This window comes from Ursus americanus, chromosome 3 (assembly GCF_024610735.1).
Source record: "Ursus americanus isolate L20-20 chromosome 3, mUrsAme1.1.p, whole genome shotgun sequence".
Classification (NCBI taxonomy): domain Eukaryota; kingdom Metazoa; phylum Chordata; class Mammalia; order Carnivora; family Ursidae; genus Ursus; species Ursus americanus.
This window is the reverse complement of record NC_142129.1, coordinates 47224381-47241938: the sequence shown is the minus strand read 5'-3', so window position 1 is coordinate 47241938 and position 17558 is coordinate 47224381. Positions and strand designations below refer to the sequence as shown.

Sequence of the window (17558 nt, the reverse complement as noted above, 5' to 3'; positions counted from 1 at the left end):
AAACATTTCCAGAGGATAGGAAGAAACAATCACTGGAAAGAAAAACAAAAAACAAAAATATGGCCAGGAAACATTATTAAAATGCTCTAAGTCATAATTTGGAATTTAAAAAAAATGAAAGAAAGAAAATCAAAACCACATCATACCATTTTTTAACTATCGGACTAGAAAAGAAATGTAAAGATAGTATTTACAGAGCATTAATAAATAGTTCCCTACACTGTTAATGGAAGATTTAACTTTGGTGAAAAAACTAGCAACATCAACCAAAATTTAAAACACATAAACTCGCTGACCCAGTAATTCCATTCCTTAAAATTTCTCTTACTGATAAATTCACATACACTGTACATGAAAAGATCTATGTCCCAGAATATTTAGAATAGCCTTTCTATAATAGAAGTCTGTCCACTTAATACAATGGTTTATAATAATTAAAAAGTATAAATATTTTATGTATTAAGACACATTAAATTACATTAAATGAAAAAAAATAAGTTGCAAAAAAGAATCCCATTTTTGTTTAAGTGTGCATATGCATATACACATAACGAAATCTTTTTAAAATATTAAGACACTGTCTTCATTTAGAATATACAAAAGTTTTTTTTTTTTAAGATTTTATTTATTTATTTGACAGAGACAGCCAGCGAGAGAGGGAACACAAGCAGGGGGAGTGGGAGAGGAAGAAGTAGGCTCCTAGCGGAGGAGCCTAATGTGGGGCTCGATCCCACAACGCCAGGATCACGCCCTTAGCCGAGGGCAGATGCTTAACGACGTGCCACCCAGGCGCCCCAGAATATACAAAAGTTTTAAGAAGAAAAGGGAGATAAGAGTACTCATTTCAGGGTGGGGGAATGGGATAGGCTGGTGATGGGTAGTAAGGAGGGCACGTATTGCATGGTGCACTGGGTGTTATACACAACTAATGAATCATGGAACTTTACATCAAAAACCAGGGATGCACTGTATGGTGACTAACATAATATAATAAAAAATATTTTTAAAAAAAGAGTATTCATTTCATTAAAAAAAATTCAAAGGGAAAAATAAGCAAAGAAAATGAAAACAAAGGGAGGTGGAATAAAAGTACACAGAGGAAGATTTTTTAAATAAAGAAGTAGTAAGAAAACCTGCTGGCCCTAGAAATCCATAGTTATGATTCACATCCTTATTTCCAAAAAGGATTCTGAGACAGTTTGTGACACAAACGCATGGACTATAAACACTAAGAGAAAGGAAAGCGGGTCTTTTCATGCTCACCATGTATTCCCAGTGCCTACCAGACAGTAAGGACTAAGTAAATATGCGATAAGCTAAAGCTGCAAGTGAGAATGGAAACCATACAGAAAAAGGGAAGTCTTGGGAAAGGACGATGATTATCACTGGGTGCCAAAATCTAGCTCTGATCTCCTAGCAGTCCCAGTAAAAAGAGACTTGGTGCTGCAAGCCAACAATCTTCCAGCAGGTACACAGGCGACTCCCCACTGTGGGAGGTGGTGCCAGAACTCCCCCAAACCAGATTCATTTGCATACTCTACCTCAGGTACTGTAACCACAGTCAAAGCACTTTAGACACCACTGAGAGCACCTAGTACTTTGATAATGGTTCACCACTTTTCCGCAACACTAGTAAGAAGAAGGGGCGCAAGACTGTGGGCACTCCTACTACTATCCTTCTGAACTATGTTGCTTCTAACTATTAAAGCCAGGAATACATAAAAGCTAGAACATAAAAGATAAAGGAGCTGGAAAAGGGAGTTTCAGATACAAAAACTAGTCAACTTTTAATTCCCTCTATTAAAAAAGTATTAATGCAAATAACTGAAATTGAGGATAATAATTATGTGCAAATCACTCCACAGACTCAGTTCAGGCTACAGTTTTATTCCCAGATTGCTCTAGAATGGGAATCCCTCAAGAAAGAAAAAAAACAATGTCTTCACATGCCAGGTAGTTATGTTAGAATTTGTCAAAGGAGGGGTGCCTGGGTGGCACAGCGGTTAAGCGTCTGTCTTCGGCTCAGGGCGTGATCCCGGCGTTATGGGATCGAACCCCACATCAGGCTCTTCTGCTTTGAGCCTGCTTCTTCCTCTCCCACTCCCCCTGCTTGTGTTCCCTCTCTCGCTGGCTGTCTCTCTCTCTGTCGAATAAATAAATAAAATCTTAAAAAAAAAAAAAAAGAATTTGTCAAAGGATCTGATCAAACATTTGTTTCAATACAATAGCTAAGCGGTGACTAACACCTTTAAAGTCCAGCGTAGATGAACCACAGGTTAGCATAAAAGCCATTAGAAGTAACATGATTACCTAAAAGTTATACTCGTCAAATTAATCAGAATTAAACTAAAAAAAAAAAGGGTGGCCAAAGAGGGACATACCTTTTAGGATATTAGAAATCTGGACAAAGAAGTCTTTTTAGCAATAAAACTAAGGACAGCTATGCTGTGTGAGACTTCAACACTGTGCGAACACAAGAGAACTGCATAACTTTTTTGCTTCCATTCTTATTTTGCAAAGGAGGAACAATTCTCCATTATGTAGACATCTCTCCCTGCATGCCCTGAGGGAAAAGGTTTGATTATCTCTACCACTTATATTATTTTAGACAAAATTGATCATTTCTGGGTTTTGTTCCTAAACCGTTGTAAAAGAAGAGGAAAAAATCACAAGCATCCATGAAAAGTACATATTATTACTGCTGATCTGCTGATGGGCTTGTTTCCCCAACAGTTTGAATACTATGATTCCATTTTCTTCAGGAAACTGAAAAAAATAGTAATCTTTCCAGATCAAACTTCCACCAAGCAGTTTTAGTACAACATTTATCATACCTAGCAAAACCACCAGAAGACAACTCCATCTGCTACAACAGAACAGAGAAAGATAAAGGTCTCCAAACACTTAATAGCACTTTCCCAAAAAAGGGCCATAAACCTAACACCACTGAAAGAGAAATGCAATCTGCACTTTGCAGACCGAGACAGGAATTGCTTCAATACTATCTTTTCCCCTCTTCCTCACCATAAAAACTACCCGCCCCTAGTTGTGATGTACAGATCTACATCCCAAGACTCTTAGGAGATTAGGAACCCACAAGTGCCAACAAAGACAGGAAACAAGGACTTCTTTCCCACGCAAGCTTTATCGCCATTTCATTTCAATAATTACATACTGAGTGAAAACTGAAAAGAAAAGCAGAAAGTATGCCCACTTAGAAGCACAACCAAGACAATGTAAGTACAACTCAAACTAGACATACAATAACACAATCACCCCTGCCAAACCAAGGTTAGATGCAGAACACCTTAAGAGAATATGAGAGGGATCCCATCCATTCGCTTTAAATCATTCCTGGGAAAGAATAATTAAAGCAAACACCATCTCAAAGACATGGGTTCACATATGAGTAGATACCCTTAAGAATCCATCAAAGCTGTGGTTTAGGGTCTGGAGTAAAAATGTTTACTAAATGCCTTCCTTGGGTCCAATTTAAAGAAGGGTAGAAAGGAAGGAACTTACTTTAAGGAATTTCAGTGGGAAATGCAGGGAAAAAACAAACAACCAGACAGAAGCAATTAGATAAAATTTTCATTCTAAACTTTATTTTGAATCCTTTACACATTTACTTTTTAGTTTTAAAAATTATGATTAAAATTCATCAGGAAAAATAAAATAATGCAAATAAAATTAAATATTGATGACTCAAAAGATGGGGGGGGGTAGGAAAGGCTTTTTTCTCCCTTCGAAAAAGGTTTCATGAAAAACTGTAAGTAGATGTTTGTTGGTCCTCTCTTTGTAATTGTGTATACTGTGGTATCATATAAAAAATTCGAGAACATTTAAAATTCAGACATAAGTAAATGGAGGGTCTATCAACCTTCATTTTTGTTGCCAATGGGAAAAAAAGTCAGTTTAAGTTACTATGGGATGTGGAGGAAAGAAGAGAGAAAATAACTTCTTATTTCTTAGATGCGAAAGTTTTGTCTTGGCAAGGTAGGGGGGAAGTGCCAGGTGAAGATTCACATCCGCACAGATGTATATCTCTGATTCTCAATGGAAAATAAGTGGGAAATAGTAAATGGTTAGAGCGTGAAACCACAAACAGCTCATTTCCATAGTACCTTTTCCCAAAACTCATGCCCCAGTTGTGACCCTCATATCCACATGTCACATTCTACAAATTAAAATAAAAATCAGCAACTCTTTATTTTGGAATTTATTTCGAGTTTATTTTGGTGTTTAACTGTATTGTAAATATATTTAATAAGGAGTGTTTGGCATGAACATCAAAATTATTATTCTGAAGTGCTATTTTCTCCTATTATTTTTAGCTTTATATCCACATATAATTGATAATACTTATAAATTCCCCAGTTCTCCCCCTTAAACAGCAAAACCAAAAACGGTATTTTTCTTCTGGAGTCCTTATTTTTCTTCACCCTCATCACTACATGTCACCTTCCCTTCATACAACACTGTTGTATGTTCACATAAACACACTTCCTAAAATATCACAGCTCACCCTTTTAAAGTCACCTCAGTCTTCAAAAACCACACCACCATGTAAATCTGATCTACAGATAAAGATCAAGAATTGCTCATTTTTTGTCTGATGAACAATCTCATTATCATAGGCCACTGTGGTTGGAAAGATAACATCACTGAAGTCAAGCAAAACTGAACTTGACCTTCATCCTGTCATAATCAGATGACCCACCGAAGGTCCCTTCCAATAACAACCAAAAACAGGAAAAGAGCAAAAACACACAAAAATAAATTTGGCCAAACTCCAGTTTTCATCATTATCCAGTTGGACAGTTTTCTGACCAGCAATAATCTTTATTCCCTTGGAACTTTACCCTAGTAAAGGCCAGGGTCAGAATATCTTTTTTTGCCAGAAATTTCTTGCCAGTATTCTCTGCTCTACCCTTTCCTTTCACAGCAATCCATCCAATAAGCATTTCTAGAAACAATGTGGCTATAACAGGCTGGGAATACTGAGAATAAAGACAACAAACTGAAATGGAAGAGGCTTCATATACGGGAACTGGTACGAGGCTCTTCTTTAGTGCTCTAAGCTATAGTAACAAGAATGTTGGTTTGTTTTTCCCTATCGAACACACCAACATGAGGTAAAGGGCTTCCTCTTCATTCTTCTTTCCAAACTACTGCCAATTACATGTGGAGCTAGAAATCGATAAGGATGAAACCAGACATATCAGACTATTTAAACACCTGAAATTCTCAGCGTTCTGTTTGTTTTCCAAACATGCATTAGCATTTCAAACTTCAGCACACTTGATTTTTATAAAATTCAGAGAAAACTGGCAAAGCAAAATGTCATAAACATCAGATTTTCTTACTGCCTTCAATGAAACCTATGCTTTATAAAGTTAGACTATAATGAGTATGGGTTTGTTTGTTCACTTGGTCTGTTTTAAACATAATCTGAGTCAGGTACAGAAAGCATCTTTCAGAAAGTTATCTTTAGGATAAAACTATTAAAACACACACACAGACACACCCCACACTAGTCTTAAAAGGCCTCTTGTTAAAAGCTGTTGAGACAGATTTTTAAAGTAATACGACTGAAGGATTATGTATATTGAGAGGGGTTAAAAACATTGACAAAATAAAAATCATCAACTCCCAACACATTACTATTATATTCAGTAAAATACCACATGATAGTTGCAACGTCAAATAAGATTAAAGAGTACACTTTATTATTATTATTATTATTATTATTGAGCAATAAGCTGTATACACTGTTAGTCTTAAGTCTTAATGTTGAATACTATAAACATATCAAAAAGTATACGTGCTCACTGAAACTCTCACTAATCTTTTGTAAAGGCCATTTTTTGGTATTTAAAAAGTTGTGACTAAATAATTTATTTTGGAAAATAAAAAATTTAAAACACAAGTTAAAAGAGAAAACATACTCTAAATAAGATACACTTTGGCTGTTTTTAATACCCAACTTCTAAAAGACCTCCCAAGAAAGTTATTTTAGGTTTAAAACTTATGGTTTTCACTTCTGGTTTCAGATTTTCTTGTCTCTTTTATTCCTATAGTTGAGTAGACTCAAGCACATAAAACCAAAAACGAAATTGTTTTAAATTACATATGCGGACTTTTTTGGTCAACTAAATTCTTTCTATATTTTGATTTGGAGTGGAGTATGTCACTAAATGGTGATATTAATGGAGCATGAAAAAGTATTTCTACTGATTTCATTTTTAAATAAACAAATCAAAGCCTTTTCATTATTCTAACAACCTAAACAAATGCCATACTTGAAGGTATTAGTCCTATACAATATTTTAAAATATTCTACCTAGAATGCCTTCTTTTTTTCCTACATCAGGCTAATTCTTATAATAATTACGTGTTGTCATGTGGTCCCTTCCTAAATAAGCCTCAACTTCCTCACTAAAAAATGAGGATAATATGCATTTCATGAGGTTGCTGTAAGGATTACATGGTCTAAAATACATAAACCAAACAGCATGATAGCCTGACACACCAAAGGTATTTAATAATAAATACTAGTTGCCTTCTTCTAGAAAATTCTGTATTATGAAACTTTTTTAAGGTGGTTGAAGCAAAGCTATTTTAAATCCATGTGCAATTTTACGCTTTCCACTCTATTAACACTGTCAGATTTTTTTCCCAAGGAAGCGTGGGGTGGGGGGGTTTGCCGAGGTGGGGCACAGTAGAGAAAAACTGAGAGAAAAACAACACAGATGTTGTTGCCCTTACTTTCATTCTCTTAAAGTATTTTTTTGATAAGCTTGACTTTTTATTACTCTTATTATCTATTTTTCCAAGAAATACATTTTTCTTAGTTTTTTTTTGTTTTAAGAAGTCAAGTCTAAAACTAAACAGATATCCTATGCCAAAGTACACTTCAAAGCGGGTATCTTGGTTGCTGAACATTTTACAGTATAAGGCCTCAGTCTCTTCAAAAAAAAAAAAACCTCTAAAGATTATTTAAACAACTAAGTGTTCTCTCACAGTTATGAATTATTTCACACCTCTTGAAGGTTTAACTTGGTTAATTTTATATGCAAACATATTTTCTCATTCTTTACTCTCAATCCTGCTGTTTTCTATGCCGCAGAATCCCCTGATGGCTAAACTCACTGCAACCCAGCTCACTTCTCAACGCCCCCTTTTCCACGCAAACATCCACCCCTCGAGAAAGAGATGCCCGGCATTGTTTGTGCTGAGTTGGAAACAATACACTTCCACTGCGGTTAATTTACATCAGATGCTGCCCGGCCTGGGGAGCAGAGTGCTGTCTTTTTTACCCTCTTTCTTTTCCTGCTCCCGCCTCCCTTTTTTCAATTTAAATTACTCTTTTTATTTTAAAAACTTCCGGATGTTTTATTACCTTGGCAGCTTTACTTTTTCTCTGGACTGACTAAAAAGGTAAGTTTAAACAGTTTTTGCCAGGTTGATGTCTTTTCTTTTTTTACACGTGTATCTGACAACCCGAATCCGTAATGTTAAAAGTGCAATGATGATGTTGCTTTTCTACCACACTAATTCATGTTGGACACAATTTCACTGTTTTGTAATCTAAATATACAAAAAACAAAAATGTTATTTTATATGCAGTTAAATTGGCTATTCTCTAATCATCTTTATCAACAGCAACACAAGTGCTCCTAAGGGATACAAAGGGATTTGATGCTTGCTTTGCTGTTTTTTGGGTTTTTTTTTTTTTTTTAAGAAAACCATACAATATTACACAGGCAAACACAGTAAGTCATTGTTTCCTTGAGTAATATTTATAAAGTATTAAAATTATTTAACTTTTGAAATCCAATATTAAAAATACTATAAAGCCAGCATTGCTTTGAAGGCCAAATGTCTCCAAAAAAATATAGTCTTTAAAAACTTTCCAGCTATCTGAAAAAGAATTAAGTATAACTATTTTTAATAAAATTTATAATTAAAGCCATCTCAGAGACCAAAATCCTAACCTCCCGATCAAATTTCACTGAATTAACTATTTTATCTAAAATCAAGTAAGTTAAACATGTTCCGTTGACGCAGTTTAAAAATAAGATATGCAAAGACTCCCAGCATATGCAAATGACACAAATAATTAAGAATCACATTTCAAATTTAAAACACTTCCACCTATGAGATTCCAAAAGTATGAGTACATGGTTTTAACTTTTAACATTTACTCTCTGCACTACTTTCCTTTCCCTTCTCAAACTGTCTCAAACCCCCACACCCCCAACACACACATAAAATAGATCATTTAGGCCAGTAGTATTTTAGTATATCGCCCCTCCTCCTCCACTTAGACAGTCTTGCCTTTTATATCTATGTGGAGGTTCCCATGGCAACACTCACTTACACCAATACTATTTCCAACTGAAATGAAAGAAGCCAAAATCTAAATGCTCCATTACCAAATTACACACACCCTGAAACGAGTAAGGATTTTTTTCTATTATTTTTTAATGAAAAAGTAGGTTTCTGGAATTTCTACAAAAAAATAGTTAATTAATACTACAGAAAAAACTAGAAAACGGAGTCATTGTAGGCAATTTTATATATGCATATTATTACATGAGATTTGCATGGGCTTTTATTACATAAAACTGATATGCTGAGCCAAGAGGTTTACTCAATTATCATCATGAATAGTAAGTATAATTTTTACTAATCCGGTCTACTGTATCAAATTCTTTTTTTTTTTTTTTTTAATGTTGGCTACATAGCTCACAAAAACCCTGGTGAGAAATTCTAACAAAACAAGCCAAGAAGCAATTCATGGACAGCAGGAGGCAATTCCAGAACACAGGCACAATCTATAAAGAGAAACCACTACAGCTTTTTGATGTTAAATAAGTAGAAATATCAGCATACAACAAAGCTAAGAAACAGACTGTTGTATCAAGTTTAAAAGTAAAATATTCAGGGTCAAATGTCTTGAGTACCTTCGTTTAGACTATTTTCAAAAGTACGGTACTTTCAAATTTTTGTAATTTTTAAAACAAAATTCTCTCTTTGTAATACTGAAGTTTGCATATATTTAGTTTTAGTACAACACACATTCCAATCAAGTTATTCAAAATATACGGAAAAAGAGGTTATGGATGTTGTTGTGTGTGAGAGTGTGTGTGTGCACGTGTGTTTAAAAGCAAGAACATCAAGGTGGGAGGTCAAACATTTACTTTGAAAACATATACATTTCTTAAACAGGTTGTGCACACTTCTCAGAAGCCTCACAGAAGAGGCAAGAATATAAAATGAGTAAAATTTCATAAAGCTTTTTGATAAATGATCAAAGCTAAGCATTAAACATCTCTGCATGGTGAATGCATTTTTTTAAAGGATAAAAATCAATAGAGTATACACTGAACCTTATTTATTCTGACAACATATCATAGCACCTGGATAGGCTGTATTAAATAATTTGTTTCTGTACAGCTTATTAATATATGTGGGTTCATAAAATAGAACAATATGTATTTTAATTTAAAAATCATACTTTTATAAGATTTATAATGAGGGGATCTTTTTCTTGCTTTTACATGATCACTTTCTTAAAATGAGCTGATTCAAAAGACTATAAAGACTCCCTCAAAACCAGTACAGGAAACTGCAAGAATTTACTTTCCCAAAAGCAGCTTTTAAGACATGAGCATGAACTGCCTAATGAATCTCATAGTTAGGCTTGTGAAAAGGACCGACTTGCACCTTTCAGAGGTCTTTCCCTCTTTTTAAAAATTCCCATACAGTGAAACCTGCTAACACTTTTTTTATAAGGGCCGGGGCGGGTGTGAGTGTGTTGGGGGAAGGGGTAATCTGCAGTATTGGGGAGTTTCTGCAGCATTTGTGAGGGTTTTTATAGGCAGGATCCTCTCTCGAGTGTTTAGAAAAGCAAAACAAAAATAACCAACTATTAAATGTTCATTTTACTCAAAAAAAAAATAGCAATCCTTTGCAAATGTTTCAACATTTTACTTTCATTTCAATATTAACCACCTAAGAGCAAACATTTGCAGAGTTTAGAAATCTTTCCGGGTCTTTGGAGACATTTAATCAACGCTGATATTAGATATATTTTTAAGCCAAATTCAAAAGCAAAATCTAGAAAAAAGTGTTATAACCTCTCTTGAACAAAAAAGAATTTAATTTAAAAACCTTCCTTTATCACAAGCAGGTTTGGATGCAATGCCACCTGGTGGCACAAAAAACTCTTAAGTAGGCTTTGGTTTAAAGAAACTAAGCTGTTGAAGCTCCAACCATCCCTTTGACTGACTACTCTACCCTCTCCCAAACAAGTTATTCATCCCATAGTTTAACAACAAATGATAATTTTTATTTAAGAACTTCAAAATTTTTAAGCAATTAACTGCATGTGACAACTTCTTCAATGTTTAAATATCAGAAAAGAAGCAAAATATTTTTTCAAAAACCTAAATTATACCACAGATTTAATATTTAAAAGATGAAATGTTTAAGAATGGGGCGGGGGGAGGCAGGGATGCAGTAACCAAGCTGCTTTGTAAAATTACACTGTATAATTAATTCCATGGTAAGAATGTTTTTATGGTGTGTTTTGGTGACCTTTTATTACCATCAAGTTCACAATGCTGGTGGGCTGCCTTTTAATCCCTCCGCAGACAAAGGCCCTAAATAAACACAGATCCCTTCCTGGGAAAAAGTCCACTCTGGTTAAATGGTAAGGAAATGAGTAAATCATTAGTAATCTTTAAAGCCAAAGCTATAAACTCAAGTTACCTTAAGTTGAAATGAAAGTGTCCTGCAAGAGTTTCAAAGTTCTGTCACAGATCGAAATCTCCAGCTCTTGACTCCAGACCAGGCGCCAGCTGATAAACAAACAATTTAAGTCAAGAGCTGGAGAATTCCCAGCTTTTTCATTTAATGGCTTTGGCCAAGAGTATTTATTGCCTCCAGTTTTATTCTCACTTAGCTCTAAGAGGAAATTTAAACTCATCATTATCTAAAGCCCCACATGGGTAGCCGTCAGCTCACCTGATAGAGCCCTTCTTACTCTGTACCAGTTTGAGTCTCTGACGAGAAGTGATGTAATAATGTAAACTAATTAACCACAGTTTTAGGTTGACTTTTTAACAGGCTAAATAAATTTTGTTCAATATAGTTTATATTTCCACTTGGGATAGTAACAATTCCAAAAAGTTTAACTTTACGGTTTTACTCCAAACTACCAGCTAAAATGGAAAAGGACAATGTAATCTCTCTCTCATTCCCCCACATGCTCTGGCCCTGCCTCTCTCTTCCTTCCTCTCTCTAGTCCTTGTCCACTAGCCCTTGAATATCATATAAAGTAACTTTTCTGAATCAAATATAGACTATTCCCGTTAATTTTTAAATATCCAGTGTTATTCCATCTATTTCCTAAGAGAGCAGTGTGCAAGATTTAAGATGTAAATGTCTGATCATGAAAAGCTATTGATTTTATACAAGTACTAATAAGAATATAAAAATACACCTCAATTAAAGATCATTAGAAACCATCAAATTATTTCTTAATGCTATTTTTTAAGGTTTGCTATTAAAGATTACAGATCTCAAAGTCATCGTTGTGCTGTTGCTTTTATTCCTTTCTCAAAATTATCATTTACTTTTAGAAAAAAATTTCATCTCTACTTAAGATTTTATGTTGAAATAATTCTTTTAACTATTGGAATGCTTGCAGATATTTCACAATTACAATAAATCAACTATTCTTCTTCCTCTGGCTGCTTGTCTAATGAAAATAAAATGCTGAAAGAAAATGTTTATACCCTAAAAATAGCTTTATAGGTAAAGGGTTAATAAAATATGGCATTTTTGCAAAGGAAAGTTCTTTCCCTCCCACTTCTTAATTTTCAGAAAGTTTTATAAACCTATCTTGGCTGGAAAAGCCAATTAACCATTTCAGTGTCTGCCAAGACTATTTTTCTACTCTTTTAATATATGTACATAGTACATTAAAAATGTTGGCCACTTGAGAAAACGTATTACCCTAACACATAAGAATTAGGGGAAATGAAATGTAATTAATGATAAAACTATTTGTATGCCTGACCTCATATTACGTTTCATTTTTTAAAAACCTCCCTAAGAACAGTGCTGTCTCAGAGACCACAATAGATAAATGTTCAGATGACCATAACTAACAGTCAATAACTCAATAAAAAAGATGTTAGGGACAAATCTTAAAATTCTTAAAACCCTTCTATTTTTTTTTTTAAGATTTTATTTATTTATTTGACAGAGATAGAAACAGCCAGTGAGAGAGGGAACATAAGCAGGGGGAGTGGGAGAGGAAGAAGCAGGCTCATAGCGGAGGAGCCTGATGTGGGGCTCGATCCCATAATGCCGGGATCACGCCCTGAGCAGAAGGCAGACGCTTAACTGCTGTGCCACCCAGGCGCCCCAATACCCTTCTAAAAAAGTCAACATTCTCTCATATTGATAGAGGTAATCTGAGCTAAGTACAAAACACCAACAAAAACCCTCTACCTTCAGGTCAAGATAAAATTACTTCAAGGAAGAAGAGGGAAGGTAAGTCAGTTGCCATACCTTCACTGGCCCTGATGGTCCTTACTATGAAATGTGCCTTTGAATTTAAAATTTTAACAACTAAAACACCCAAAGCAATGCAAAACAAAATAGAATCATACAGCGTATATACAGAGAAGATTTAAACTCTACTTAACCTGGGGACACCTGGGTGCCTCAGTTGGTTAAGCGACCGTCTTCAGCTCAGATCATGATCCCAGAGTCCTGGGATCGAGTCCCACATCAAGCCCCACATAGAGCTCCTGGCTCAATGGGAAGCCTGCTTCTCTCTCTGACCCCCTCCCCTCTCGTGCTCTTTCTCTCCCTCTCAAATAAATAAAATATGTAAAAAGAAAAAAAAACCAAAACTCTACTTAATCTACTTTTCATCTGCTAACATTACCAAACTAAGAAAATCAGACATCTAGAAAACCACAAATAAGCCTGATAATGGTTTGATGGCAATGACAAGGCCCTTGTGAAATTCTTAATTCCATTTCCTCCTCCCACTTTACCCCCAGTGCTATCCAGGGATCATAAGTGAAACAAAATAAAGACATAATACACAGGTATACTGGAACTAATTTCACACTGCTTAGGAATCAACAGATGTTAATAAAAAATAAATTATATATAAGTAATAGCTTCAGGGGATTTATTTGCTAAATATACTTTGCCTTTATATAAATACCACTAGGCAGTTCTGAGCTGTGACCAGACCCAATTGTGTCTGGTCTGACTTACATCCTGAATGGCAATTAAAGGACATTAAAAATACCCTAGGATTACTTCAGACAGGACCCCTGCCTTATCCAGGCACTTCCCAGCATAACCAGGTGAAGAGAACACAGTATCCCTCCACCACAGGACAGAGCCTGGCTAGAGCAACCCTGGTAATGGTTACTTGACTAGAAATTGCAATGCAATTAAAACCTGGCCTGTGGATTTGGAGATAGGGGAACTGCAAACTGCAAAAAAGTGAATTCTTAGAAATAAACTAGATTCTCATTAGCAATAATAATTATTACTAACAATAAATGATAACAGTAATAACACTGAGCGAAGTGATCACCTTGCCTTCTCTAACCCATTCTTCTGTTTTCTTAGGAGACAAATTATTAAAGCTGCCTCAACTATGTATGTTGGGCAGTGAGTTAGCAGTCTTCTCTAAACGTGTTAAGAACTCATTAACACCTTATATAGGGACTCCTGTCCATGACAACTGTTGTAGGGGAGACTTAGGCATGCCAAAGAATGTAAAAAGAGGTTTTTTTGGGCACTTCTTCTTAGGGACTAATTTCAAAGAAGTCCCTGGAATTTATTTACCAAACATTTCTGAACTACTTGTGCAAACTGGAGAAAATCCTAGGCAAAAAGGATACTTACTGGATACAAGGTGATAAGTAAAATTATGGGTAAATGCAAACGGCTAACATAATTAACCCATTTCTGGTGTGTTGGTATTGATGACTACTATGTCATTTTTAACTAAATGGATTTGTCCATGAAACAAAATTAAAGAAAATTTTAATTATTTGAGTTACTAAAGCTTTAAATACCAACAGAACAGACCAAGGAAAGGTTTACTTTAGCTAATATTTTTCAAGACCGAATAATTCAAGTCTCTCATACAAAAGTGAGTGCCACAAAATGTCTTTAACTTTTTTTTTTTAAGAAATCTCTACGCCCACCGTGGGGCTCGAACTCACTACCCCAAGATCAAAAGTCCCATGTCTATGGACTGAGCCAGCCAGGCGCCCCTGCCACAAAGTGCTTTTAAATTTTCTAATAAGTTAATAATGTAAAAAGAACTAAAAATCATCATAGTCATACAATTCTTTAAAGGGAAGAACCCATGAAAATGAATTATGGGAACCCTGTTAAGCCAACTTATTTCAAAACATTAAAAAAAATAAACTCTTACCAAGGTAAGACTAAAATGTAAGAATAAACACCACATACAACACTACTGTGTAATCAAACAACTTGTGAGAACATGAAAAAAGACCTATTGTGTGTGATAGCCCTTCCCTCTCCACACATTATCAAATAAGGCAAATTCAGTTGTACGAAATTTGGTAAAAGAATTTACTTTTGGACAAAAATAGCAATGTTTCAGCCCAAAGCCAAGTAAAACTGCCAAGTTATAAACTTCTCTAAGAAAACGTTTTAGTGAAAATGCCAACACACCCTAACTATAATGGTGTTACATGCTGAAATAGAAATAATTTTTGTTTTTGTGGTCCCTTTACCATAAATTAGATACAGATCTAGTGGAAAAACAGCAGATACCCAGTTCAATAAGCAGTTAAGGCCAAGACTACACACTTGATTTTAAAAACAATAATGGAGTCTATGTGAGACTTTCATTGAAGAACTTAGCAAGCAAGTCTAACGCTCTTAACAAAAACTCCTTAACAGACTTCTGTGCTTACTACTCCATATTCTAAGAATACCTTGAACAAATTACTAAAACTTAACCCAGCCAAGTACAGTATAAAATTTGGTTTCCTGGTAGGGAACTGTTATTCAAACACATACACACCAGTTCGGTTATTTAATTTTGACATTAATCCCTAACTGGAGCAATACGGTTTAGCAAATCACTGAGGCTTGCCAGCCCGGACAGCCTTGGGCTAACTTCAAGTGCCACTTCAGAGTCACTTCAATTCAAGGCCTCTGTGTAACTCTACAGACATATGAGGCAATCGGTGAGTTTATTCTTCAATTATCCAAGCACAGTTAAGTGCTATAATTATGCCCGTGGAGCAGACTGAACAGTATTTGGTCATTAGTCACAAACAATAGTTTCTAATTTGCTTTATGTCCAGCATTCATTATACAAGAGAACTGATCACACTGGAATGGACCCTGTGGTAGCAGACCCTCTCTCCACACTTTAAAAAAAAAAAAAAAAAAAAAAGCACATATCCAAAACGGTGTGACTAAACCACATGTGACATTTTTTTTTTTTTAAAGATTTTGTTTTAGTTATTTGACAGAGACAGCCAGCGAGAGAGGGAACACAAGCAGGGGGAGTGGGAGAGGAAGAAGCAGGCTCCTAGCACAGGAGCCTGATGTGGGGCTCGATCCCAGAACGCTGGGATCACACCCTGAGCCAAAAGCAGACGCTTAATGACGACTGCGCCACCCAGGCGCCCCCACATGTGACATTTAAGAAGGATTACAACCTTCACAAAGATGTGATTTACACAAGATAGGTAAACAGATTAGGGCATCATATCTGAGGCCAGGGTCATGCGCTAATTTATATAAAGCCCAGTTAGCTTTACTTTGATAAACACAAACTGATAAACAAAGGCATGGTGTCAGACATATGGGGAGTCAACGTAGAGGTGAGTCCATTTAATAAACAGTGAGCGCAATTACCTGCTAAGTCCTGGTGATACAAAGATAAATGTTCCACAAACATACCAAGCTCGTTCCTACCTCAGAGCCCGTACAGAACAGTCTGTTCCACTGAAATACTCTCCCCCTGGAGTTGTGCACTCTGATCTCTGCTTAATGGTCACTTCCCCAGAGAAGGCATCCTGTCCATTCGATGTAAAAGGACCTTCTCCTTAAGTCTCTGCTTCATTAACTGTTTACTCTGCCTTTTTTTTTTCTTCATAGCACTCATCATTGAAATTATTTTTGTTTATTCTCTCTATTCCTACTAAATTATAATCCATGAGGCAAAAGACTTTGAATATCTTCAAAGCACTACCTCAACTGCCTAGACCATACCCACCACATAAAAATACTCAATAAATGTTTATTGCATGAAATGAAGAATGAAGCATGTCCCTTGCAATCAAGGCATAATAGAAAAGATCAGTGTATAATCAGAAAACAGTATATAATCTTGTAAGAACTATATAATAATATTAAGTACATTTCATTGAAGGAAAAATGAAGACCTTCATTTTTAGAGTTACCTTCTTTCCCTAAAAGTTCTAGGCTCTCCCTAGTATCAACTGAACTTCTTTGAGTTTATTAACAGAAGTATAACAAAACTGAAACTAAAGGTGATAAGAGAATTATATGAGCTAACCAATTTCCTTTCTTCCTTGCTTAAAGAATATTTACTAAAAAACTGTCAAATCTAATTCCAAATTCCACTGGTTCCCCTTAGATGTAACTGGGAATCATTTATGAGGTTTCTAGGTAATCTTTAATATAAATTTTCCATTTCCAGAACTAAAAATTCTTCTGGTGCCCCAGAATCAACTGTGTAAGTCAAATCAGGGGTTACTCTCTCTCTAAATATTCATACAGGTGAATATAAGGTAAAAGTCAAAGTAAGTTTTAATAGCCACCCCAGAAAGGACAAAGACCGTATTTCTTTACAAACCCAGCATGTTGCTATGGTCAAACTGGTTTTTTAAAATTTAAATACAATTAATTAACATATAATGTATTATTAATTTCATAGGGAGGGGACAGAGATTCGTCAGTCTTCTATAACACCCAGTGCTCATTACATCACATGCCCTCCTTAATGTCCATCGCCCAGTTACCCCATCCCCCCACCTCCACGCCTCAAACTGAGCAACCCTCGGTTTGTTTCCTATGATTAAGAGTCTCTCATGGTTTGTCTCCCTCTCTGATTTCATCTTATTTTATTTTTTCCTCTCTTCCCCTATGATCCTCTGTGTTGCTTTATTTATTTATTTATTTTAAGATTTTATTTATTTGACAGAGAGAGAGAGACAGCCAGCGAGAGAGGGAACACAAGCAGGGGGAGTGGGAGAGGAAGAAGCAGGCTCCCAGTGGTGGAGCCTGATGAGGGGCTCAATCCCAGAATGCCAGGATCACGCCCTGAGCCGAAGGCAGACGCTTAACAACTGAGCCACCCAGGCGCCCCTCTGTGTTGCTTCTTAAATTCCACATATAAGTAGTATCGTATGATAACTGTCTTTCTCCGACTGACTTATTTCACTTAGCATAATACCCTCTAGTTCCATCCACTATGATCAAACTGTTAGAAG

At 35.6% G+C, this 17558-nt stretch overlaps 1 protein-coding gene across 2 annotated transcripts in view; it reads right to left on the bottom strand.

Annotated features, from left to right (window-relative positions):
• The window catches only part of HIBADH (3-hydroxyisobutyrate dehydrogenase), a 175194-nt gene that overhangs the window by 132592 nt on the left and 25044 nt on the right, over positions 1–17558 (bottom strand). The gene's annotated exons all lie outside the window — the stretch shown is intronic.